The sequence below is a fragment of the Peromyscus maniculatus genome, chromosome 1, assembly GCF_049852395.1.
Source record: "Peromyscus maniculatus bairdii isolate BWxNUB_F1_BW_parent chromosome 1, HU_Pman_BW_mat_3.1, whole genome shotgun sequence".
In the NCBI taxonomy this organism is placed as follows: Eukaryota; Metazoa; Chordata; class Mammalia; order Rodentia; family Cricetidae; genus Peromyscus; species Peromyscus maniculatus.
The window spans coordinates 107252588-107279310 of NC_134852.1; the positions used below are offsets into that span (position 1 = coordinate 107252588).

The 26723-nt window shown below is 46.7% G+C and overlaps 1 protein-coding gene across 16 annotated transcripts in view; it reads left to right on the forward strand.

Annotated features, from left to right (window-relative positions):
- The window catches only part of Tenm4 (teneurin transmembrane protein 4), a 766582-nt gene that overhangs the window by 390124 nt on the left and 349735 nt on the right, over positions 1 to 26723 (forward strand). The gene's annotated exons all lie outside the window — the stretch shown is intronic.

Here is a 26723-nt window from a genome sequence, read left to right on the forward strand (position 1 = left end):
TCAAAATTACTAAAGATATAGGTTGCCAGTGTTCTCTCCTCCCTCAAAATGTAAGATGGCGGACTCATAGTCTGCTTGATTTGATCATTCCACAATGTGTGCATACATCTATCAAAACATCCCACCTGTAAATGTATGCAATCACTATTTGTCAATTTAAATCAGACTTAAGAAAGTAAAAATAAATTTTAAGGTGAAAAGAAGGCCTTGTTCCATCCACATCTCCATGTCATCATGAGGAGCTGGCTCCGCAGTGCCATCCTCCAAGGTTCAGGAGTGCTATAGTCTTAGAAAAGGACAACTAGTTCACACGTGTTTTTATGTCAGAGGCATGGGAGCCTAGCTTCAGAATCTTCCTCTCCTTGTTGGCGGGGCCCCTAGGGACTCAGAATCTGCCTTGGTCCTGTGTGTGGCCCAGCTGCTGGGGAATCAGCCAGCCTGCCACAGTGTGGTTTGCCCTGCCTGGCCCGCCCTGTGGAGGGCTACACTGTGGTCCAGCACTGGGGCCTTGGAGAGACTGGCAGAGCCTAGAACAGCCCCACCTGGGGAGGCTTTTGTTTCTGAGGTGCTCCACCAGGAATCTGGGCTTTTACTCCTATTACTGACATGGTGCAACATGGGATGTTGTCAAGAAAGTCAGAACAAGAAGAGCCAACCAGATGCCAGTGCCCCCTACTGGCTGCCAGCTCAAAGTGCAAGAACCTGGATTCCCAGCCAGCATCTGGGTCAGGATGAGGGCTGAGCCCCTTTAGTCTTTAACAAGAGAGCTCCAGCTGAGCTGCACAAGATCAAAGCACAGATTAGAGATCAGGCAGCTGACCATGATAGTCAGAACCAGATAGAGGATTTCATCCCCCTAAAGAGCCAGCTGCAGAGAAATTCTAGATGTCTCTTCTGCCATCTGGGCCAGTGGTGTCATTCCTAGGAGTCAGGGAGAGGCAGGACCTGGGTACTAACTTGACAAAGTCACCCTCCCCCAACTCCAGGGAGGGTCCAGTGACCTCAGCCCCTGTGGGTCTTCCCTCCCACAGTGGATAACTTGTAGGCGTTCATCTCCCACCAAGGTCCCAGCTGAGGTATCAGCCCTGTCTCCCCCTTACCCATGGAACCTGTTTTAATGGAGGCTTAAGGAGGTCCAGTTGGGGGAAGAGGATGTCTATGTTCCATCACTGGTCTGGAGTGTGGCAACAGTTGAGATGCATCCTCTCTCTTGCCCTTACTTTCCTCATTTAGAGTTTAATGACGTTAGCATCTCTCATTTTCTGAGCTCTTAAGTTAGGAGAGGGAAAGTGTTTTGTGACAATGAGGAAACACTAGATTAAACAAGCTTAAAGCAGTTTCTTTTGTACAGGACTTCTCTGAGCCTTTAACATATTAAAATACACGTTGATGGACAAATTGCCAGCGTTTGTAGATAGCCCACATCATAGTCTTTAACCACAGAACCCTTTATTCTCAGCTCATCTGGGATGGGGCAGTGTTCTGATAGCGGCCTTTCATACCAGCTGAGCGGAGTGATGTTCAGGACTGGTAGATGTGGGATTCTGGCTGTCTAATGTTGGCATGGTGAAGACGAAGGTACATGGGCTGAAAGTCATAGGGATGCAGAGAGTTAATCACAGCTTGATTATCAGCGCCAGAGCGAACATAGCTGAGCCCTTCAGCCACGGGAGCTCATCTCCAACCCTTTGAAGTCAGTTTTATTACATCCATTGCACAGAAACCAGGAACTGTAGCCACAGAGGCCAACAAATCTGTCTGGCTCACGTGCTAGATGGAATTAGAACTCGGGCCTTTTTACCAATCTAAAAATCTTAACTCCATTAGCTCTAGTTGTTCTGCTGAGTTCTCTGTGTAGCAAAATGCTGGGATTGTGTGTGCTTTTGACGGCTTCTTGCTATGCTGATAAAGGATCATTTTCTGTAAAGTCATGACAGGGTAAGACACACACCGCCTCCGTTATTGTATATCCCAGAGAGCTGAATTAAGCCTCTGTTGGGGGGATAATGACATGCGCGAACCAGCAGGCAGCGGGGCCAGGAGGTTGGTTGCTGCTTCCCCAGCATAGGCATGGCTCCTCCCACCCCACTTCCCGTCTCCACTCGGATCACAGAGCTCTAAGGCAGCTGTACTCAGAAGAAATGGAAAGGCAAAGGAACAGGAGGGAAGTCCAACAAAGGATCCCTGACTTCTGCATCCCTTTCAGGCCTGGACTCCCAGAGCCGACAGCTTATAGCTTTTTTCCATACTCGGGAGCCCCGTCTCCATTGGGAAGTTGTGCTAATGGTTGTTTTATACTCTGGCCTGAATCATGATAGAGGTTGTCAGAATGGCTTGCTACTCTTCATTGATTAGGTCTGTATGACTCTTGCTCAGCTGATGGAACTGAGGCACAGAGACAGGAAGAGCTGAGGATGGGTCCTGTCAAGAGAGTCTCCTCTTTCCAGGCTCTCCTCTTCTCCTTGCCCTTCCCATCCAACTTCCCACCACCCCATCCTCTGCTACTCCACCATCCACCCCTCTAGACCTGGCTCTCTCCATTTTTTTCTGAGGAGAGCGTGGATCTCATCAGAGGAGGAGGGATCAGTGTACCGGACATGTTAGTCATTCATCCCATCCCAATGACGTCATCGCTCAAGGAATAAAGGAAATCAGCACCTGCCAAGGGCCCCAGTGCATACATGTGATAGCCTCTAATCTTCAATGACACTGCAGTGACATCCCCATCTGGCAGATGGGAAAACAAACACTCCACAAACAAAAGCCAACTACCACAACAGTCGCTATCAGTGGCAAAGCTTTGTTTGGACTGCAGCTCTCTCTGGTCCCTAGCTTGCATTCATCTGAGTCATAAGAAGTTTGGGGTCTCTCGTTTGAGACCACCAGCCATGTGCATCCAAGTTTTCAAAGGGACCTTCTGATAGATGTAAAGGGCAAAGCATGAGCCCCCCGCCCCCCCGTGACCTCCAGCCACATGAGCCCCCCCCCCAGCCGTGACCTCCAGCCACAGAAACATGCACTCCACTTCCACACCTGGCCTTGCGTCAGTCAATAGTAATGGTCAACAGTATTGGCAGCAGTGGGAGCTTCCGATGAGGTCACAGGGCTGCTGCGTGCAACTGTCACCAGCAATAACTTTTATGGGGTCCATTAAAGCCAATTTCTGTCCCCGAAAGTTAATGTCAGCAGCTTTTATGTCATTGCTCAACATTTGAAATAAGCACAAAATTGACCGGGTGATACAAACACAAGCTTTCCTCCTCAAGACAGAGATAGCCTTCAGGTCCCCGCTCCTGGAGCAGGCAGCAAGCTGCAGACAGCAAGGCGGATCCAGCACGACAGACATCCAGTAGGCATCCAATAAGTGTTTTTCAGAAGGGAGAGGGTGTGACTGGGGCTCCATTCCTAACGCGGAGGCAGGGTGGCAAAAATCTCTCTGTGGAGTCATGTGACATTTGTTTGAGCTTGCTGAGTTGTCTCTGGCATGGCAGGCATTATTCTAGGATGTAAAAGCAGCGCAGTAGTGGGGGAGGTGGGAAGTTAGCCCCCTGTGTTCTGTGTGACAGCAGAGGCATCCAACATTGGAGCCCCCCCCCACGCCCCCCACCCCCGCCAAGACCTGACCTCATAGTCCGTGGCACCAAGTCTCAGCTGTGAGACCTTGAACAAGTTGGTTCACCTCTCTGAACCACAGAGCCTCCCTTTTAAAAGCCACAAACTGGTGGTTATTAGAGACGGGGAAGGGGATCCTAACTGGTCACTGGCTACAAAGTTCCAGTTTGGAGAATAAGACAGTTCTGGAAATAAATCAGAGTGATGGTCATCCAGTAATGTGAGCACACTAATACCACTGAACTATGCTCTTTTAAAGGCTGCAATATTATGTTTAATCATCATAGTTAAAAACTATAAAATCTGGGGGCTGAGGAGATATCTCAGTCAGTAAAATGCTTCCTACATAAGCATGAGAGCCTGACTTCCATCATCAGAACCAAGATTTAAAAAGAATAAAAGACCAGGTGTAATGATAACCTTGTAATCCTGGTGCTGGGGTCATGGAAACAGATGGGTCCCCAGGTCTCACTGGCTAACCATTATAGCCTAATTAGTAAGCTCCAGGCCAATGATAAACCCTATCTCAAAAGAAAAAATAGTAATGATTATGATAGACAGTGCCTGAGGAACTATACTCACAGTTGACCTCTGACCTCCACATGCACATGAATACCCATAGACTCATCCAAACCCACATAAGTATATATGCACATGCGCACAGACAATTAAAAATATCAAACTTTATGCTGTCTTTGGGGTGTTGCTAGCCTGTATACCACTTGGGACGTCCCTGCTCTATAAGTCCTGAGTTCAGGCATCCAATCGATCATGCTATTTGCTTAAAGGTCCAGAGGAAGGAGCCACTCACTTTCCCTAAGTTGTAGAGGGCAGTCCTTCTCTTCACTCACGTTCTGAAGCTGGGTGTGAGGGCCTGCTAAGATCCGACCGTGCACCAGAGAGCGGTGTTCCCAGGAGAGACCACTGCAGGAGCCAGACCTGGAGGCGTGAAGAGGCCTGGGTGGCCTCTGTGCTTTCATCCCAAGTGCCAAATTAAAAATTCACTTAGAAAAGCAAATGTAGGAAAGTCAGGTTACCCCTCCCCCATATGATTACATACTCTGGCATCAAAGGGGAAATTGTGGGTTAAGCTAATGAGGCAGCAAGTCCACAGAGCAGTCGGGCATCTCCGGGGCATGTGAAGAAAGAGCTCCTTACCAAGTCTGCTGGGTTTGCCCTCCACCCTCCCTAGCCCCAGATTCTTAAGAGTCGTTCTTTCCAAGATCTAGATAAAAATCTGCTAGAAAGTTTGAAATGTTCAGAGTGCTGCAACTCAACCTACTGTCCAAAGAGACAGCATCTTCCCGGACAGGGAGTTGAGCCAGACAGCTGGACTAGAGACTGAACACCCACAATGAGTGCTCTCCTACTTTGGGGGCCAGCCCACACCCCCACCTGAACATGTTTTCAGGGAGGTTGTCTCCTATTGGACAGTTAGCCATGTAACTCCTGAGCACACCATGAGCCCCCAAGTTCTAAACAGGACTGGAAAGAACCTGGTATGAGTCAGAGAATTTAGGAATAATGAGTTAGAAGAGACCCTTTCTCATTTTCAAGGCCAGCACACTGATTTGGAGATCAGTGGCATGTTGAAGGAGACAGAGCCAAGACTTAAACCCAAGTATGTCCCATTCCATCACCATGATGTTGCTTGACCACCCCACTCCATGGTGTGTGCTGTTTTGTAGAAACAGAATGTTCAATGTTCAATGCATGAGGTCTTGGAAATAATTCTGGCTATATCTAGAACAAAAATTCCCTTGTCCATGTTAGAAGCTTCCAGGAAAGCAAATGAACTTATAACCTCTCTATTATGATCAGGATATAAAAATCACACCAGGTCACTTTCAAACTGTCAAGCTAGAGAAAAATTTAAGAGAAAAGTTCAATCAGAAAGCGTCCAAGAAGACTCCATGAAGGAGGTGCTAGACCCCAAGCTTTGAGGATGGGAAGGGATTTAACAGGTAAAGAAATCGAAGGAAGGGCTTTCTGTGTGGACAAACAGTAAGAGTGTCCCCAGAGGCTGTGCTGAGTAGACTTATGTGAGCATATTTTTAGGTGAATCTGGGGATAGAGTCGGGAAGACATATAACTGAGTCCAGCACTGTTCTGAATCATCTGGAGAACACAGCAGCCATACTCTCAGTTTCAAATGAGCAAGTTTATTAAGCGTGTAGCAAACAAAAGTAAAAGAACAAATAGCAAGTAGCAGATAGATAACAAAACATCATAGCAGGTGCTTTTAACATCCAGCAGAGACAACCAAATAACCCGATTGAGAGAGAGAGCAAATATAGGTAACATCATCAAATGGGGTTCACAATATCCAACAGAAACCGACTGGGGAAGAATCAGTAATGCTGGATTTCCCACCCGAGAGTCTCTCCATCAGCAAGCTTCTGGCTTCTTATTACAGTCATGCACGTTTTTATATTATGGGACAAACAATAGTAATGTCTGTTGGGAGTGATTTGCCTTCTAGCTGTTCTCAAGGACACAATGTTTTTTAATATCCTTAGGTGTTTGCTGGTTTTCCCTGCCCTTGTTCCAGAGCTAGTGGGTAGCCTGACCCAGGGCAGGGTTTTGGAGGATGCTTGATATAAACATGCTTGAGTCTGAGACAAAGGAGGACCTTCTTGATACCACAGTTCACTCTCGGCAAACCCAGACATCATCTCATGACAGTTCACTACGATAATGTATATTTCGGACTCCATGCTATTTCTTGAGCACTTACTATATTCTAGGGATGGTTTTAAGTACAGGGATTCCGTCAACCATCAAAACTGGTAAAACTACTCACCCGTAAGGATATTAGATTTCAATGGGGAGAACCAAGGATGACAAGTTGAAAAACTAAACTGTATAGGGTGCTTAAGATACTAAGTGCTATGTGAACAGGTCCCGGGGTGAGGGAAGGGAGTTATAATTTTAAATATGGAGGCCAGAGAAGTCTTCCTAGAGACATGACTTTGCAGCTTGGTTGTTGATTGCAGGAGTTGTGAGGACACTGGATAAAAGCCAGCCAGCAGAGGGAAGGAAGGACAGCTGCAGGGACCTCAATGTAGAATGTAAACGGCTTGTTTGAACAGCAAGGAGGCCAAAGTGATGGCCTGGGGTGGAGGGTATGCAGGCTGTCACTAGGAGAGTCTCCGAAGATTCTGACTGAGTTCTAACCAGGGTGTGAGTGGGATCATTTTGGATAATGTGTTGAGAGCAGGCTCCAGCGGGCAAAGGTTGAAGTGTGATGCTATGGTAAAAATTCAGGCAAGAAAAGATGCGGCGTTCTGATAGTGTATGCAAGACTTTAAGTAGCCAGGGTGGCCTCTGTGCTGAGCTTCTCTGTCCTGCTTGCCCAAGATCTTGCTAGCACCAAGGACTATCCCACCCGCTTACTCCCAGTCCTGTGACCAGCCTGGATGCCCAGATGCCCTAGAGCAAGAGAACATCTATTTGATCCTCTAATCACACAGCTACTTTGGCACAGATGCTGGATCCTTTAGCCACTGGCCCATCCTATGTTCTCTCTCTCTCTCTCTCTCTCTCTCTCTCTCTCTCTCTCTCTCTCTCTCTCTCTCTCTCTCTCCCCCCAAGTTTGTGGCTTTGATCTTGAACCACATCCCCAGGCTCTTCTCATCCCAGCTGCTGATCATCTTGTTTACTGATCCTGCCGCCTCCCTCCCACCCTGGCCTTGCATTCTCTCCCTCGCGAGACATTTGGTACTAGCTTATTTTGCTAAAATCCCACCTTTCGCCACAGTTCCAATCCTTCCTCTGCTCAGCGGCCTCAGACAGCATGACCAGGACCCCTCCTCTACATCACTCCCTCTGCTGTGATCTGGCAGCTGTGGTCTGAAGGCCATTAACAATGTTGTCCTTGGGAGTCCCTGGTAAGGGGACTTTGGGAAGTCCTGGCTGGAACTGGTGCTCCCTCCCTCCCTCCCTCCCTCCCTCCCTCCCTCCCTCCCTCCCTCCCTCCCTCCCTCCCACCTGTAAGCTTGGTTAGCAGTGCTAATCAGGCTGTGCCCTGTTTCTGCATTGGGAAAGGAGAAGGAAATGGGGAGATTCGGTCTTTGCTAAATGAAAATGGATTGCTTTCTTGAAACTCTGTTAAGACCCAGTGGGTGTGCAGAGAGGTGCAGCAAACAAGAATTGTGCTTTTAATTTGTGCCAACATGACTTTCAATTCCCATGGAAGTAATGCAATGGCCAAATTCTTTCCCAAGATAGTCAAGAGGCATTTTCCTCCTCTGGTAGGCTCAGCCTTGGCCAGGGCAAGTTGATTCCTAAGCCAGAGGTGGGAATAGAGCCTCCTGCTGAGGGGAGTGCAGTGTCAGTGTGGAGTGTAGCATCCAGAGACCAATCCAGTTTCAGGATGAGGCTATTGCCAGCCTCCTGTGACCCTAGGCCAGTTATTTCTCTTCTCTGAGCATCCGTCAGCAGTGGGGTAGCATGGGAGGAGGGTGGGTGTGGGGCTTACACTCAGAATCGTAGCCACATAGCAACTGAGGAATCCTATGCAAATTACTAAGGAGAGTGAGCCTCAGTTTCCCCTTCTGCAGCCTATTACCTAAAGACATGATGAGTATGGAAAAGTAAAAGAAGCCTATATATGAAGGGAGCAGGACACCACTTTTCAATCAGGGGTTGATAACCAATTGTGACGTAAACTCTATGTCTTAGGACCATTGGTAAAATAATAAACTTGGGAGATTCAGGAGAGAAGACATAGCACAGAGCCAGATGGATGTTGACTCTGTAAGATGCTGATTTCAGGGACTCTTTACACAAAGCCTATGTACTAGGTAACCATGGAAAATACATCTATGGTTATATATTTCAGTTTTCCCCAAAGTTTTAAAGGACCAGTGAGATGGCTCAGCAGGTAAATGTAGTTGCCATGTTAGCCTGACCACCCCAGGTTGGTCCCTCAAACCCACAGTGGAAGGGGAGAACCAGTTCCTACCAGTCATCATCTGACCTCCACATGTGTGTGGTGGCACACATACTGTGTGAATGCATGCTTGCACTCACACTCACATCACACATCACACACACACACACACACACACACACACACACACACACACACACACTAATAAGAAATAATTTTTAAAAGATTTAAAGAAAGTGCCCAGCACATAACTGGATCCTGTAAATGTGTTAATTCCCTTACTTTTAAAGAACCCTGAGCTCAAAAATTCCATGATTCATTTCATAATGGGTTTAACCAAAATCTATTAGCCTACTCTTTCTCAGGCCCCCTGGTTGAGACATCGGGGCAGAGTTTCTGGCTCTGGGGTCTGTTAGGCTGGCTCACAGGCTCAAAGCTGGTATGATGCGCTGGCCCGCCTGGTCTGTGGAACCTGTCCCCCCTTCTTTCTCTCCCTCCTGTGTAAATGGATGACTAATGAGCCCAGGGGTAGCCATGGACTAGGAGGGTGGTAAGAAAAGCATCCTCCAGCAGGAAGTGCTGCCCTGGAACACCTGGGGCTGGATGAGTCATCATGTGGATTTACTCAGCCATCTGGATCACTCTGCTCAGCACAACAGTGACGGCAGGACCTTGGGGCACGTGTTTAAGAAGACCACATGTAGCTAGCTAGCATGGCTAGTGAGTTTAGCTTCTCCCAAAACCCTTACCGCAATTAAATTTCACACTAATCACCCAGGTAGATGGGCCACCGTGTAGAAGCAGCTTTCTTTCCTCTGACCTCATTGTGGGGGGAAGCATGGGGTAGGCAAAAGGTAAAGGGGGCCCAAGGGGCTCATATGGGCTTGATACATGAAGTTTGATGTGGGGAGGATGACACTGGTTATCCCTAGGATCTCTGGAGCCAGGCTCAGGGGAAACCCAGGACCAACCTCCTTAAGTAATTTAGAGAGGATGAGGCCCTCCCCCAAACTCTTCCCACAGTGACGAGGCCAGCTGTCTCTGATAGGGAAGCAGCCCTGAAGAGCAGAGCATCCCTGGCAGTAAGGGGGGTGGGTCTGACTGCTGGCTGGCTGTACTGTTTATTAAATAGCTAACGTTTGTTATGACTGAAGCTTAAGCAATAGGCCAAAGGGAAAGCCAGGCTCCCCGATGGTGAGGATAAGGCTCAATTACTACTGCCTTGCGTGCAGCCTTTGTTCTGAAAGTGAAAAGAAACCAAGCAAAGTTTTACCAGGGAGAAAGTAAAGATCTCTCCTGCTTCAGATTATGACATCTTACTCTCTAGAAGACGACAATGCCTTTGGTCATGAACTTCAAAGCAATCTGGCAGAGTAAGTCTCCAGATCTAACTGGAACCTGTGTTCAGAATGCACTTGCCTCAGAGAGTTCATCAAGAGCTTGACTCGTTGACGATCTCAGGTCCGGTCTCCTGAACTCAGACTAGAGAGTTCCCTAGTACACACAGTTTTTACAGAGCTAGTTTAGACAGTTTGCTTGTATATAGAATTTCTGCCCTCTTTTATTGATAAAACTGATTTAGTCTGAGTTTTCTAGAAAACAGAGCTTCAGCAAGGAGAAAAGCTCATGCCTTCTTTGGGAAATATAATTTCAGGAGAGTCCGGGAGAAGTGAAATGAGGTGAAGGATGAGACTCAGAAGAAAGACGATGCGCTGCCATGCTGGTTAGTCTCCACAGGGACGAAGTATGCAGGGACATACCTGGCCTCTCTCTACTCAGAGGGCCAGCTCATTGGGTTCCTGCAAGTTATATAGAGAAAGCGTGAAGAAGGTGTGAAAAAAGAGAAAACAGGAAGACAGGATCCTGGATAGAAGACCTCAGTGAGCACCCAGAAGTTCTCACTGATCACATCTGCAGGGAGATCATTTAATTAACTCCAGTGAGTGAGGGCTCCAGGAGTATCCGCAAAGGTGCTGTGCTGAATAGTCTTTTATCAGCTTGCATAAACTAGAGCCATCCAAGAGACAGGAACTGAGATTCAGAAAATACCCCCAGAAGACAGGCTGTAGGCAAGCCTGGGAGGCATTTTCTTCCATAATGAGGGCTTAGTTGCCTGTGGGTGGACCCATCCCTGTGCTGGTGGTGCTGGATGCTATAAGCAAGCCCTGAGGAGGAAGCCAGTAAGCAGTGTTTCTCCGTGGCTGCTGCTTCAGTCCCTTCCTCTAGGTTCCTACCCTGACTTCTTTTGATGATGAACTGTGATAGGGAAGCTGAAATAAACCTCTTCCTCCCTAAGTTGCTTTTGTACGTGGTGTTATCACAGCAATAGAAACCCTAACTAGGACAGGTGCATAAGCTGTCATCAACCCTATGGGTTCATTCAGAACTGTTCCTGTTCCTGTTCTGAATGTTTAGGATGAAGACGCTGGCATGACTTGGGAGGTTCTGTAAGCATTGAGGAGTGAAGCTCGGCTGAATGAAGTGGGTTACTGGGTGCAGGGCAGGTTCTGGAAGTATATTATCCCTTCCTACTTCCTGAAATGCTCTCTCTTCTTCCTCGTCACCATGATGTGAAGATGTGAATTGTTCTGCAAAGCCTTCCCTGTTAGAGTGAACTCAAACCTCTAAAACCATGACCCCAGATTAACCTTCCCACCCTTAAGTTGTCTGTCGGGGTGTTTTGTCAGAGCAATGCAGAGTGACTAATCCACTCGGGTTAACTTTTCCCTTCTCCCTCCTGCCTGCCCTTCCCTCTCCTTTTCACTCATAAACTCTACATTAGTTAACGAAAATGTCAATGATGCTTACCATCTATTGTGTACATTCATAACAAGCCAGACACTATGGGTGCTTTGTTTCATTTAATTGCTCCAATCAGTTTGCAAAGCCATTTGTTACCAGCATTTTATAAATGGTTAAAATGAAGCCTTAAAAGTTTTAATTATTGGCCAGGTAGGAAGTCCCAGAGTTCCTATCTAAATCCCAAGCTTGAGTCATTAGTTGTGTTGCCTGGTGGAGACAGGATACGAAGCAGTTTGAGTGGATGACTACCAATGCTTCTGCAGGCTAAAAGGATGCTGATATTGCAGACTGACCCCTCTAGAAAAACATAGTTGCCCACGCTTAAGCTCAGACTCTGGAGCCATCGTCTGGATTTGAACTGTGTGTGGTTTTACATCGCAAGGCAAAGTCCCTTAATTTCTCCATTCCTCTGTCTTCTTGTCTGGAAAGTTGGGACAATTCTGTTCTCCACCTTACAGGAAAAGTTGTAAGGATTAAGTGAATGAAAAGAGTTACAGCACTTGCAATATTATTCGGCACATAGGAGGTGCTGTGCAAAGTATGTTGTTATTATTAATTGCATAGCACTTCATGGCTTATGACCTTGTTTAACATCTGCAGGAACCTAGGAGGTAGCTAGGAGGCTCATCGTTGGGTAGAAATGCTCATAGATCACTCATTTGGATGGGAGCAGAGATGGGATTCAACCCCAAGTCTCTCTGACTCCACACCCACGCATGGTTAGTTGCTCATGGTTCCATCTGGCAGCCAGTCAGCTTGGCTCTTATTCCAGGGATGATTCCCAGGTACCTGAGCCAAGTATAAGGGCTCCAGCAAGCCGGATTTTCCTCCGAGGCTTCTCCCAGGCCGCCTTCTGGAAGAAACACATTTCCCTTCGAATACATAGGCAACCCATGTATGTTCCAAACACTGATGAGCTTGCTATACTGAGTTTTGTAGTGCCCTAACTACACACTAAATTGCTTTTGCAAGTGCATCTCTATGAAGGAAGTAAGTGTGTGAAACAACCCAGGTTCAAAGCAGGGCATAAACAAAGGGAAATTGTTTGCAATTCTAGCTCCTTGTAAAGATGGAAGAGGGTGGAGAGAAGAGCCATCTTGGATGTGAAGTGGGCTGTGAAAATGCAGAAGCTGCTTCAAGTAGGAACCAAATGGGCCGAAGGCAGAAGTCAGGCAGCAATTAGAAGCCAGGCACCTGGCAGCTAAGAGGGAGTGTGTGCTTACACCCCAAGTGTTACAGCCATCTGAGTCCCAGAGCACCTGAAGTTTCTGGGCTCTTGTACCTCAGCTCAGAAATAGAAATAGAAAGTTATTAAGAAAGGGAAATGTGCTCCAAAGAATGGGAGTGAGCTCGTACGCTGAGGCTAGAGCATTCACTCAAAAGGGTAGGAGCACAGGGACTCCTGACCCTTCATAGGTCATTTCCATAGCGCCTGTCTCTCCCATGTTTGTATAGCATGGGTTTTTTTTTTTTTCCATCATAGTCTGTCCTTTTTATGTAGGCTAGGTGGGGAAGGAATTCCAGTCTCTCTCTGCCAACTGAGTTCTTTCATGTGTTAATCTTGATGTAACCTTTTCCAGTCCCTACGCCTCCCATCACATAGGACTTAGGCTTCTTCCTGGCTGTACCCACCACCTTTGCACTCACAACTTCGGCATGGCTATTAGGAGCTAATGGATGGGTTGTATAAGAAGAAAATATCTGTGCCACATTTGTCCCCAGGTGGATTTTAAAAGGTCTTATAAATCTGCCCCACTAGTCTGGTCATTATTATCCATATTTAGAAAGAGCAAAATAACTCAAAATAACAATAACAACTCAATACCTGCGTTCCACAAATAGCTCTATCATTACCTGTCTCTGAACCCTGATGGTGAAACTAGAACTTGGAGCCAACATTGGGACACACCCACAGTTCAATGAAATCCTGGTGGGACCCAATATACGTACAGCAGGATTCACTGCCAAAATTTATGATCCAAAAGAGACTCGAAGCAAAGCATCTAAGGGTCAGGCGTATGGGATAGAGTGAGGAGGGAGCCAGCTCCATGCTTCTGAGGGGCTTCCCTGGCTGAGTGGTGGAGGGTGAATTTGATCCCTGCAGCCATGAGTTGTAATGTCATCCACAGGGTGGTGTCATCCAGAAGAGCACAGGAGAATAACGGAGCCCACATTTTTTTCATCAGGAAACTGATCATATAGGTAACTTCTGCTGGCTACACACCAAATTCCAGACTCAGAAACAATGCAGCTGTTTAACATAAGCACGTCCCTTGGATAAGCAACCAGGCACCATGAGTCACTCTCATGATTCAGGGAGGGATTGTTTATCAGCAGGTTCCCAGGCACCGGCCCCGGGATCAGCCTTGCAGGCAGAAGAACTCTCTAGGGATGCAATGTCGGTTCTGCTGTGGGTTAGTTCCTTCGCACACTGCCCTTGCATGTGCCTCCTGCTTGATCAAAGAACGATCCAAGCAGACCACCCAGTCCATACTTCTCAGGGCAGCATTGAAGTTTCTCAAGCCTCCCTTTCCTTGCAGTCAGTCTTAACCAGCGGCTGTAAGTTTTAGGTGGGAGAACTTGCCTAATGAAGAACGCTCGATGTCTGGTGCAATAAGGAAAGAGGAGATGAAATGCTGGCTCTTAGAGGAAATCAACCTGCGTTCAAATGAATCTCACGGTAAAGCCGTGCTCCTAGGTCTGTGGTGTGCGGGTGAATTAAGCTGGGCGGAACAGTGTGAAACTCTTTCCTTTGGCTATGCAGTGGACTAGCTGTGCATGGCTACAGGAAGCCAGAGGTAGCCTCAGTTTAGGGGCTCATGATACAGAGGAGACAGTAGGTAGTCCCCAAGTAGCCACCCTGCAGAAAGACACCTCAGTGGTAGGAACAGTATCAAGTGGCCAGTAGCCAGCCAATCAAGGAAGGACTGTCACAGAACCACAGAAGGAAGTATCTGTCTCTAATAGTAAGCAGCAGTGTGGGAGCTCTTTAATTGTTCTGTGGTTTGGACAATGCTTTGGGGGTTTGCCTGAATTTAGAAATGACCCCAGGGTGCCCTTGTCTTTGGCTTCATCCGTTGCTGTCACAGAATTGTCTGGAACTGGTGTATAAAATGGTGTTGGTTGTTTACATCCAACAGGAAAATGCCACTGTTGGTTAGCGGATGGTGTCTGGCCACCACAGGCTGCTTGTCCCCTCTCTTACGTCTTTTCTCGCTGAAATGGCAAATTCAGCTTAAGGAAAGACTCATGTTCAAGGGTACAGCCCAGCATGGCAGGGGAGGTATGGTGGTAGGACTCTGAGACAGTGGGTCACTTTGCACCCACAGTCAGGATGCAGAGAAAGGGCTGACGCTCCTGTCACCTCCTCTCGGACCCCAGCTTATTGGATGGTGATGTCTGAATTTATGGCAGGTCTTCCCACCTCAGTCAACCCCAAGGTAGAAACTCCTCTGCCCATGCCCAGCAACTCTAGATCCCCTCAGGCTGGTGATTGGCATTAACCATCATATCATGCCAAACCTAAAAATAAAGAATAAGACGTCAGAACCAGGTAAGCGAACTTGCTTTGGGAGCCTTCGGTGAGCTGTAGGTACCCTTGACAAATTCTAGTGTTCAAAGAAGATAATAATAAAAATGACTTATTTAATAATAGGCACAATTATATTACTGAATTAAGTGCTATTAAAATTTATTTAATAATGTATATTCAGTAGTAATTATTATAGGCCAAGTATAAACATACTCTTTAAAAACCTTTATTTTATCTTCCTGTCTCTATAAAACTGCTATCTTCCTTTTGAGCAGATAAGAAAATAGGGAGTGAGACACACCAAATTCAAACATGGATATCTGCATGGCTCCGGAACCCACATTCTCTCCTCTGCCTGGAGCATCCTTGACTGGTAGATGTCATGGACACTGAAAGAAGTGACTGACCGAGCTGTTTGCTACGCCTAGACCAATACAAGAGCTTTGTGACAGATCTCATAGTGTTCACACACACGGAGTTTACAGGACTCCAAAAGGCCATTGCCTTGGCAGAGGGAGGAGGTGCCTAGGGGCTTGCTGTCATAGCTGAATCAAGTGAGCTGGTTGTCGGGCATCCCCAGAGAGCAAGGTGACGCTTTGTCTACTCTCCATTCCTGCACAGCTGGCTAATTACTATGAAAAGGAGCTGCCCATTATTGATCAGTTTTGTATTCCACCACAGCGATGTCTTAATGAAGCTCAAAGCCTACCACTCAAAACTGGGGTGAAACCTTTAAAGTGGAAGTGATGATTAACCTTGCTGTCCCCTTCAGGGGCTCAGTAGTATCTCATGATGGGGGTTGTTCATGACCTCTTTAACTGTGTCTAATGGTCGGATGCATTATTTTTCCTTTATGTTTAGACATTTGCACAGGTCTATGTGTGTCTTAGCAAGACTGTAGTGTATGCATCTATCTCCATGGCTTCAGGGCCTGGACATGAGAGTCGGTAAATACATGCAGGTTGGAAGGCACTCTCCATCCATCCTGTGCATTGTGCCCATTATTTCAAAATCCTAGATGGAGGTCCAGTAAGGATACAAGATACAGAACTCACACACAGAATATAAGACTCGGTTCCTTGGAGTGACCAAATCCTCTCACCTTCCCACTTCCTTACTGGATAGAAGTTTGACATCTAAGATGCGTTCCCTCTGAAATCTCCTTGCTCTGTCTTCATTTCCTCCTGGCTGTGGATGGTTTGCTAGCCATCCTTCCCATTCCTTGTCTTGCAACTGCATCACCACAGTCTCTGCTGTCTCTATTACATCTCTCTCTCTCTCTCTCTCTCTCTCTCTCTCTCTCTCTCTCTCTCTCTTTCTCTCTCAACATATTTATTTCTTGTCCTATAATGGCAGATTGGATAAGGGGGACTCTCTAATTCCAATGTGATCTCATCTTACAATTCCAGCCACAGCAATCTTATTTCCAAATACGGCCATGTGCTTAGGTCCTAGGCATAAGACTTTAATGATGCATCTTCTGAATGGAAACCAGCTGGTCCCATTAGAGATGCCTATTATGTGCCAGGCACTATTCTAGGCACCATGGTTCTCCCAATCAGAAGTGGGATTCTTGAGTTTATATGCTCCATGAACTGTAGGTAGGAAAGAGCACTGTAGTCTGAATGATGGACAATTTAGCACTCCCCATATTGGACTCCAGAGACCCTGAAGCTTCTCTTCTCCCCTGATCAAGCCAAGTCAGACCACCCAATCCCACACCCCTTCTCAGTGATGCAGCCCTTCACTGGGAACAAGATGCCCCCAGAGCATACTCCAGCCCGAGATCTCAGAAGTGAGCCGGCAGCCGAGCCTTAACAATAATAGTATGTGTGTCTGTGTGATAACCTGATGATGTGATGCTGTATCTGTGCTGGAATTCCTGCGTGTAAGCACTTGCAAGTGTCAAGTGAAGGCACACTTGACAGTATGTAAGTTACACCAATGTAAGTGTTTAGTGCAGAAACAAATTATGGCAGTCCTTGGGAGATGTGGAAACAAGTGTATGTGGATTTAAACATACATGAAGCTGTATGTGTATGTGTGTGTGTGTGTGTGTGTGTGTGTGTGTGTGTGTGTGTGTGTGTGTGGTGTGGTGTGTGTGTCTGTGTGTGTGTGTGTGTGTGTGTGTGTGAGAGAGAGAGAGAGAGAGAGAGAGAGAGAGAGAGAGAGAGAGAGAGAGATCATCCAGTTAGTGTTTGTTAATTAGGAACAGGTCCCAGGGAAGCTGCTATATGGCAACACCAATAAATCACTCATTAACTGTCCATGGCTGCCTGCCTCCCAGTCAGCTGCATTGCAGCTCCAGAGGGAGCCAGGCCAGGCCTTCTACTTCAGACCTGTCAGCTGAGGAGAGCTGTGTGTCTCAACCCTCTCTTTTATGAGCATCCCCAAGCACACCAGACCAGATAAGCACTGAGCCACTATCCCTAGATTCATGGACTTAAGTCTAAGCCTCAGCATCCAGCCCTACCAGTCCCCCATCGGACCTCACTAGCATCATGGCTCTCCACTCTGCCTTGCCTGCTTCCATCTCCATTGTGTTCTCCCACAACGCCTGCCATGAACTTCTTCACTGCTTACTGGTACCTATACCTGCTCTCCCACTGACACCTCCCACTGCAGAGAGCATCCTGTGGATACTCGCCCTCGACCAGCCTATGCTCATACAAGAACAGCTACTAGAAATGCTTTAGAGTCTTATCTTTATCTAAAACCACCATAACTTGGGAGGATAAGTGCCAGGAGCCATTCCCTGGCGGTGGATGGGTCCTGCAGAGGATGTAAGGAGTTGGCGGGAGAAGGACGTGAGCCAGGCCATGGTGGTCAGGAGAATCTTGCAGCCTGACTGACTAGCATCCAGAGTGTTTCTTTATTTATACAGAATTTAGTTAGCAGGTCTACATTCATGATGTTCCAAAACATAGATCATATCATTTTTGTTTTTGGACATGTGTTTCACTTCCTTTTGCTCATCTTTTAGTCATCACTAATAAACTATGACAGAACAGAGTGGTCATTTCCAATCATTTCCCCTCAAGTTTTGACATCATTAATAAACAGAGTTATCATTCTTACTCATTAACCCCATAACTCAATTTTTAAGAATCTAGAGGCATATGACAATCTGTTCTCAGGCTGGTAGCCTTGGTTGCTTCAAGGACATTAGACCAAAACAAAACTTTCAACCATCCTGGGCATTTTGCCATGTCTCAAGCAGTGTATTATTAACTCTTAGTGGTCAGAGTGCCCAGGAAAAATCCTCAGGATAAAACTACTGCAGTTATTATTTAAATTCTGGCATAATACAATCAATGTTTGCATTTATATCTTTATAGAATTGTCTATATGTCTAATCCTGGCATTCTGTTGTTCCTTGGTCATATGACATTATAGTGGCTCTGCATGAGCTAACTTCTAAGAGAGGGAGGTCCTGACACTTCATACTTTTATCACCTTTCCACTCCACACTTTGCTCATCAATATGTCTTTGTGTAAGGCAGAGTTGTATGCCACGTTGTCTGAGTGGGAAGAGCCTTGTAATCTGAATTGTGGACAATTCCTCTAGTCCACTGAATCTTGTTGACCTTTTAAATTTTACTTTGTTTTGAATATCTTGTTCCAGTTTAAGTACAGGGACAGATGTTTCAAGAATATCTCATAGCCTCATGAAGAGACCTCTGTCTTCTTCTTTATGTGTCACAACCTCCGAGGCATAAGGAAGACCTTCAGTTAGATAATGATATCTCCCTCAAACCAGGGGGAGGGGAATAGTATGTTCAGGACTTTCCTGGGTAAACTTAGAAGCAGCATTCTTGGGAGAAGGCATAAATGATTCATAAGGAATTTTCCATCAACCCAACATCCCCAAATTGTACAAATATTAAAAGTGCCCCAAGTATGTAACAGGTGGAGATGAAAACCAAAGGTGGCATGGCAGCCATCATGTGGCTCAGCTTTGCTGGATCTTTATCAAGTAGCTGTGCTGGCTCTATGACTTCTGCCATTCCATTCAGATATGGTTGTGCCAGATAAGGGGAGTAACTCTTAATGGGAATGGGAATTTCTCTTTGGAGTGCTGAGACTGTTCTAGAACTAGATAGTTGAATGAATTCCAGTGCCACTGAATTTTATGTGTGGGGGCGGGGGGGGGGCAGAAAAAAACAGAAATAAAGACTTAGAACATCTTATCTTATTTATATTTACTTTTTCGGTGTCTCATTTTGCTTTTGGTGGTGGCACTCAAACCCCAGGCTTTGCAAAGTGCACGCTGTACCACTAAGCAACCCCTCAGCCATTATACATTTATTGAATGCATCCATTGGATCAGTCCTCGGAACCTGGGAGTGTTTGGGATGAGAAGATGCAGGCGAACAAGCTGCAGAATACAATCTATGTGATCCTCCAAAACAACTAGAAAGCTCCTGTACTGTGCTCTACTTTATCTAGAGAGAAAACTCAGAACCGCAGGGGCATGGATCTTGCCCCAAGTCACAGCATCCTAAGGTGCTCTGTTAGGATGTGAACCTTCTCTCTGTGCTGCTCTGTGTGTTCAGCTCCTTCAGCTTCCTCCTTGTTTCAGGCCCAGCTACCTCCATCCCAGCACAACCAGAGAGTGGAGAAACACAGTCTTGATCAGGGTACCAAGGCTTGGCTCTGCCTCCTTTGGCAGGGAGAGCTTCCATCCTTCCTAGTCAGCCTCCTTGCCTCCTGAGCACCTGCCTCCCATTCAAGCACTTCTCAAACCATGTTATTTCTAAACTGTCAGCTTGAGATTTGTATGAGTACTCTGCCCTTCTGCTAAGCAGGAACCTCAAAAACCTGTGACATTGGAATGGAATGAAAGGCTTTGTTTGTATTTGTGTTTTTTTTTTTTTTTTTTAAATACGTGGACTCAGTCCAAAACTTGGAACCTCTACTTTTGTGCTCAACTGAAATGTGTTGAAAGGTTTAGGGATAGTGAGCCCCTCCCCACATGTGTAGAGAAGTACTTGGCCTAATGAGGCTATTATCTAATCTGGTGTAAGGGAAGGAACTGTCAGAATTAGAAGTCTTTGGCCTGGAGAGTTTAGGAATCTCCATCCTTGGAGCCAAATTCAGATACAGCCCTGGAAGCATGCAGGAGTATGGTTTGGTGGAAAACTGATAAAAATGGGTCACCAGTCTCCCCAAGGCACTGAAGCATGCACCAGGGTCTGTGTGTACTTTTGATTGGCATAAATACAGATCTATTTCAGAGACAGAAACCGAAGGCTCAATCCTACCCTGGGTCCAAATGGAGACAAAATGAGCACTATGGGGAGAGGAAATGTTGGGATGCTTAGCATCGGCTGTTTTGCTTTGACTCTAGGTCTCAAGTTCCATTTTCTAGACTTATTTGCGTATTCATTCCTGTGTTCTTGCTGTGTCCAATGTGTCATAAGTACTTATATCTCCAGGTCTTGTTTTGGCAGTTGTAGACAGAAGTGGTATTTCTGCATTTGTCAGTCTGTGTTCATGAGCAAATGAACAATTAGGAGTGAGCCTACTGTTTCAGGGACTTAACAGACCTTACGCGCCTTACCAGTCAAACTTTGTTCCACATAGTCTCTCAAGGACCCAGAGGAATAGGGGTTCCATGTCTGCAGCAAATGGCCTTCTGGCTGCTTTTCACAGCCCACAGGTCTGCTTAGTCATATGGCTCTGCCTAACTACAAGGAAGCAAAGAAATGTGTAGCTATATAGATGTGAGTGGGAGAGAAAATGAACACAGGTTTGTGATATAGTTGTTGAGCCTTAGACCAGTGGTTCTCAACCTTTCTAAGACTACAATCCTTTAATACAGTTCCTCATATATGGTGACTCCCAACCATCGAATTATTTTGTTACTATTTTATAACTGTAATTTTGCTACAGTTGTGAATCATAATGTAAATATCTCTGTTTTCCAATGATCTTGGGCAACCCCTGTGAAAGGGTCATTTGACAAGCCCAAAAGGGTCACGACTCACAGGTTGAGAACCATTGCCTTAGACCATTTGGCCTGTTATGATTAAATGACTCAGACTGTAAGTTATGTAACAACAGAAAGTTATTGCTCAGAGTTCTGAAGTCTAGAAGCCTACCATCAAAGCAACACCAGATTCTTTGTCTGGTGAGGGACCCACCATCTGTTTCTTTTTCTATGTCCTCACATGGTGGAAAGGAGAGCCATGTCTTTGAGCCTATTTTATAATGGCACTAATCCCAAAAATAAGGGCAAAGCCATTATGACCTAATCACCTCCTAAAGCCTGTGGCTCATCGCACTAAGAGAATGCCCCAAATTTGGTTTCAACATATGAATTTTGCGGGGACATAATCAGTCAGGCCAGTTGGCAAGGCAACTGGGTGATGCCGTCAGGGAATGCTGGGGCGTGACTGTAGAGAGAGATAATGAGCTGAGAGCTAGACATGGTTGTGTCTGAAGTGCCCGTGGAACCTCTAAATCAAAGGTGTTTGTGAAACCCTTGAGTATTAGGGCCTGAGGCTTAGGATAGCCTTGACACTTTCCCCAGCGTCTGAGAAATTAAAGGTGTGGGGGTGACCTCTGGGGAAGATGGCGCTTTCCTCTGGGGATCTCAAATTACACATCTGTCCCAGAACCAGAATTGCTTTTGAAAATTGTGTGGCAATCGAGATGCTTTCAAAATGGAGTCATTTCCTGCTTGTCCCCTTCCTCAGGCCCAGTCGCTCAGGCTGGGAGATGTCACAGCTCCTGGGCTTCTGCAGTCCTGTTGTGGGGGATATTAAATCCCTATCGTTGTTCAGAGGTCATGTCCCAGGGGGCTGGCACTTGCTCACCCGGCCTGGTACCCAGGTGCTCAAGTAGTGCTTTTTGAACAAATGAATGAATTAATGATAAGCTATTCAAAACTGTTGGGTCCCTTGTGAGAACAAAAATAGTATTTCCACATTGCAGAAGCTTTAATAAGTTATAACTCAACAAATTAAAATAAACATTTGTCTAAACTTCCACCAACCAAGTCTCAGGAGGGTTGAACACCTTTTCATCTTCAAAGTGCTTTCAAAACAAGAGCTGATTTTCCCCCTCAAGGCCCCTCAGTGGATATTGTAAACAGTAAACACATACAGAAATATATTAACATTCAGTAGCTAAGCTGCCTCGGGCTAGTTTTAAAGAGTGCCTTCCTAGGAGAGGAAAGTGAATTGTCTTTGGAAGTGTGTGTGTGTGTGTGTGTGTGTGTGTGTGTGTGTGTGTGTGTGTGTGTGTGCCTTCCCTGAGCAAGGAGTTGTGTCAAAGGCTTCTAGGATCAGGGTGTTATCCTCTCAATGCACACGTCAAGTGGGTGTTCTGCTTCCTGCTTTAGAGATTTAAAGAATTCTAAGGCTCCGAGATGTGACTTTTCCAAGGGCACATACTGGATAGATGAGAACGAAAAACCTCTCTTAAGTCCTGCTAATGCCTTAACTACTGACCTTGACCTTGCAGGCTTATTTCTCAACATTTGGCCTACAGATGGGCAATATTAGCAATGTACAGGGGTGAATCATGGTCCCATCCAAGACTTATTAGTTGAGACTCTGAAGAGAGAAGCTTGGGATGACATTTTTGTTTTTTGCATTTTTTTTTAAAGCTCTCAGGCCTTCTTTGATCACCTAGACCTTATGCCCATAGTGTGTCTCTAAAACTGAGAGAGATGTCTGTGTAAAGGGATAAGAGGGGAAAATCAAAAGGGAATCACTGGGCCCAGACACCTCATGCCTTGCGTTGAGCTTGGCAGCTGGGCTCTGTGCACAAACCATGTGGCAACGCCTTCCTCCCCCTGCCTCTGCAGGCCGCGCCGGCCAAGATGGAAAGCTTCCTCTGTGCCCTGCTTTTCATGGCAAGCCTGGGTGGATGTTTTCTCTCCACTCCATATGGATTTTGCAATTAACTCACTAGAAAAGTAAATCACAGGGTGCCTGGAATAATAAGTGCAGCGAACACCAGACTGCAGCCAAGTAGACTGGGACCGGGTCCAGCATGACTAAGGTTGCCGTGCGGGCACAGGAAAAAGGCAGGAGGCTGGAGGCGGAAGAAAGGCAAGTGGGGAGGAATGAGACCAACCAGGGCGGGAGATGGAGCACCGCTGTGGACACGCCAGATAGGTTTGCGTTCCTGTTCGGAGGTTTCCTACCATCTTATTGGTCTTATTAGGGATATCATTTTGTAGAAAAAGAAGCTGTAGCCCAGAGAGACATCAGTAGTCCCCAACGCTGGGCTTCTCTAGGAAGCCTTCAAATGTACCTCCTGGCCTGCAGGGATCTTTGCTCTCACTGAATAACTAAGGAAGGAGCACCCCTTCCTGATGAGCCTGAAGACAACTGGGAGACAGTGAAAGTTAATCTCAGGGGACCTGGTTCCTGTCCTGTGACATGGGATGGTGACTACACCAAATTGACAGGCATCGAATCTGGCATCTTACCTGAGAACACCTCAAACCCTGCTTGGCACGTAGAAGGCCTTTGAAACGTCACTCACCTTTAACTTCCACCCAATCAAAATGAATGGCTCTTATGTCAGAGAAAAAAAATGCCATTGAGTCACACAAGGGACAGAGATGTGAACTCAAGCTATCACAGGGAGTGAGGTTTCTAGGGGACTTGTGGGGGGGAGTAGCGGATCAGGAAATCAAGAGCAGTGGCCAACCCTGCTGATCATCCTAGCCACTGCTGCTGGCTAGACATTCTGGATCTAAGGCTGGTGCTGAGTCTACCTGATTGGACCTCTAGAGGCCCAGTGCGCTGCTTTTCTTATCATCTTGCATCTCCATGGGTTGGTTTTAATCTCTTGAGCTGATTGGTTGAGCCCATCTTTGCCTGTAAAGCTGCTGCATAGGCGGGACCATGAGATGTAACTCGACTGTGTAGGCTACAAGAGAGACACTTGCCGGCTACTGCTCCATAGGCAAACATGCACTCAACATGGGTTCTTTATTCTTTCTTTCTTTCTTTTTCAGCAAGACTGAAGATTGATCCTGGGCCTTGTTTGTGCTATGCATATGGTCCATCACTGAGCTATATCTCTAACCCTCCTTTGCATTTTATTTGGAGGTACCAAGTTTCTCAGGATGGCCTTTGCTTCACTCTATAACCCAGGCAGGTATTAAACTAGGAATCTTCCTGCCTCAACATCCTATGCAGCTGGGTTGCAGGCCTGTACCAGTAGGTTTGGCTATAAGATGGCCTCTTTGTCACAGCTATCTATCTAGATTTTGTACTACACACAATGTCTGTCATCCTGACTTCTTACTCTGGGTCCATCCTCAGTCATCAGAGGAGACTAATGGGGTTAGGAAAGAGATGATGACATGGTTAGAGACACATAGAGGTTCTGTTCGGCTGGCAGATCTAACAGCTGGCAGAAAAGCCTTAACATGGGACATGAGTGCCAATGTCCTCGTTCTGAAAGGGTCTTGCCTACCTGCGGGTCAGTGAGGCTCTTTTCTGCAAGTCTCTACTGGTGACCCTGTCCTGGGCCTCACACACTCTCCCCTCCTACGATCTCTATATCCCATAGGTCAGCTCACAAGTCAAAAGAGGGTTTCTCTCTCTGCCTCCAGAGTCTAGATATAAAATTGGCTTCTCTCCGCTTCCAGCAGCTTCTGGAGCAATCACATCTAGGCCAGGCTGGCAGTTCTGTCGATAGAGAGAAACCCAGGGCTGTGCTTCTTCCTCTGGTAGCATTCACTGGCTGTCACCCCAGCTCCCCAACTCTTTGGGGGCTGTAAGAAAAGGAGCGAGAATGATTCAGCAGGTACCAAGAACAGGCAGGAAAAAGAAAACACTCTCAGGCTCTTAATGGGTTTCGGTGCTTGTTTCTTTGCCTAGATAGAAAACCAAACAAAGAGAATGGGATTTATAAAGAGCAGGTACAGGGCTGGGGAGAAGGCTGGGGGGTGGGGAGTGCTTGCCATGCAGATGTGAGGACCAGAGTTCAAGACTCCTCTCCAACGTAAAAGCCGGGTGTAGTAGCATGTGTCTACAGTTCCAGGGGGATGGATAAGGCAGGCAGAGACCCTGCTTCGAAACAAAGCAGAATGACAGTCCAGGCTACTCTCTGACTTCCGCATGTGTGCCCTCCCCACACAGGTAGTTTAAAAGCAGACACCACTACTTCGAGTAGAAGGATCACTTCCTTTTCAACTACACTTCTCAACAGTATACTTCTCTGCAATGGCTGGATTTCCTGTCTGAGCTTTCCCATGCAACACCTTTCAGTCCTGTGGTTGCTGAGAACTTGGAAGCAACCAAGGGAATGGCTTTTTTTTTTTTTTTCACCTTAATTGACTTAACCTCTCATCTAAACTTAAACTGCCGTTTTTGGAGACTGGACCTGAGCAGCTCTCAAATCAGGGGCTGGGGGTGCATCTTTCATCTCTGTGAAGGCAGGAAATAGGTCTTGCACTCCACGTTCCCCACGTCTAGTACAGAGGCTGCCATGGGCTCAGTCATCACCACAAGAGTGAATAGAGTGGATGGTAGTAATGAGGCAATGGAGACAGTGTAGAAGGTGAGCATGCCAGATTAGGGTAGGTTACCCCAAATGCAAAGCCTGACTCTGACACTGGCCTGTGGAACTGCAGAAATGTGACGGGCACTGGTAAGCCCTTCTCTTCTGGGAAAGTCTGCAATGCCTGCCTTTCTCGTGCAGGGATCTATGAGTTGGCATGCGCAGAGCATGCTACAGTGCCTAGCATATCACCAGCCCCTCGGTAAGTCATAGGTTCACTTTTAAAAGACAGAGATAATGAAACTCAGTGCTCTCGACATCCAGACTGTGATCGTCTCCCTCCCTGTGACCATGTTCAGGTCATGACAAAGCCAATATGTGTTGTAAGGGTGATGGACCAGCCCCGTCTCTGACTACCATTGCCCTCCTGTGAGATCTCCCACTTTGTTCACGGCAATTTCTTCCTCCCTCTAATGACTGATGTGTCATTCAGCTGTCCCCACCCTGAGATCACCTAGTCCAGAGCTGCCTCAGCTCCCTGGATTGTCTTGACCCACCCAACAGAAGCCCAAGCCTGCCATATCCTTGCCATCCTACTCAGTACACCCCCAGCTTCCACCAGGCAATGCCTTTACATCTTTCATGTCCACGGGTGTGATCCTGGAGGTCTTGGGTGTTCAGGGGACACCATCAGAAGTCCCACACCTTGCCTTTCCCTCATGACACCTGAAAGCTGAGCAGTGATGAGCCGCTCCTTCAGTGGCCCTTTTCTTATGGGCCTCCACTTCCTGTAACCTCCCTGCCAAGTTCAGTGCCAGTCCAAGATGGCTCTTTCCTGAGTCAGGATTTGAACTAGGTAGGTTGTGGTTAGAGCTCCTGGCCTCCTCTGCTTCTCCCAATCAGAGTTCTGTTTTCCTGCAGCTAGAAGGACAACAGAAAGAGATGAGCTGGAAGCAGCTTTTCCTTGCCCTTCAGAGACAGTCCAGCTGCCTGTACGTGTAGCCCAGCCTCTCTTCCCAGATCCCTAAAGGCACAGGAAGGAAGGGTCAGCAAGATGGCTTCACAGGTCAAGACAAGTGGTTCCAAGCTTGACAGACTGGGTCCAGTCCCTGGGAATAAAACCCATTCCTGCAAGTTGTCCTCTCTCTCTCTCTCTCTCTCTCTCTGACACACACACAATTAAAATCTGAAAAATCTAAAGGCACAAGTATTACTTCTGATTCTAATCTATGCTCAAATAAGAAAGTCAAGGGAAAGGATCGGGTGAAATGCCTCCAAAGGCATCAGGGAGAAGGACCACTCACACTGAGAGCTTCGTAAATAAAGAAGGCGAGGGGGAGAGGCTCCGATGATTAAAGATGGTGTTGAAATTCCAGAGTCCTGAAGGAGCAGTTAGCAGGGACAGGGAGC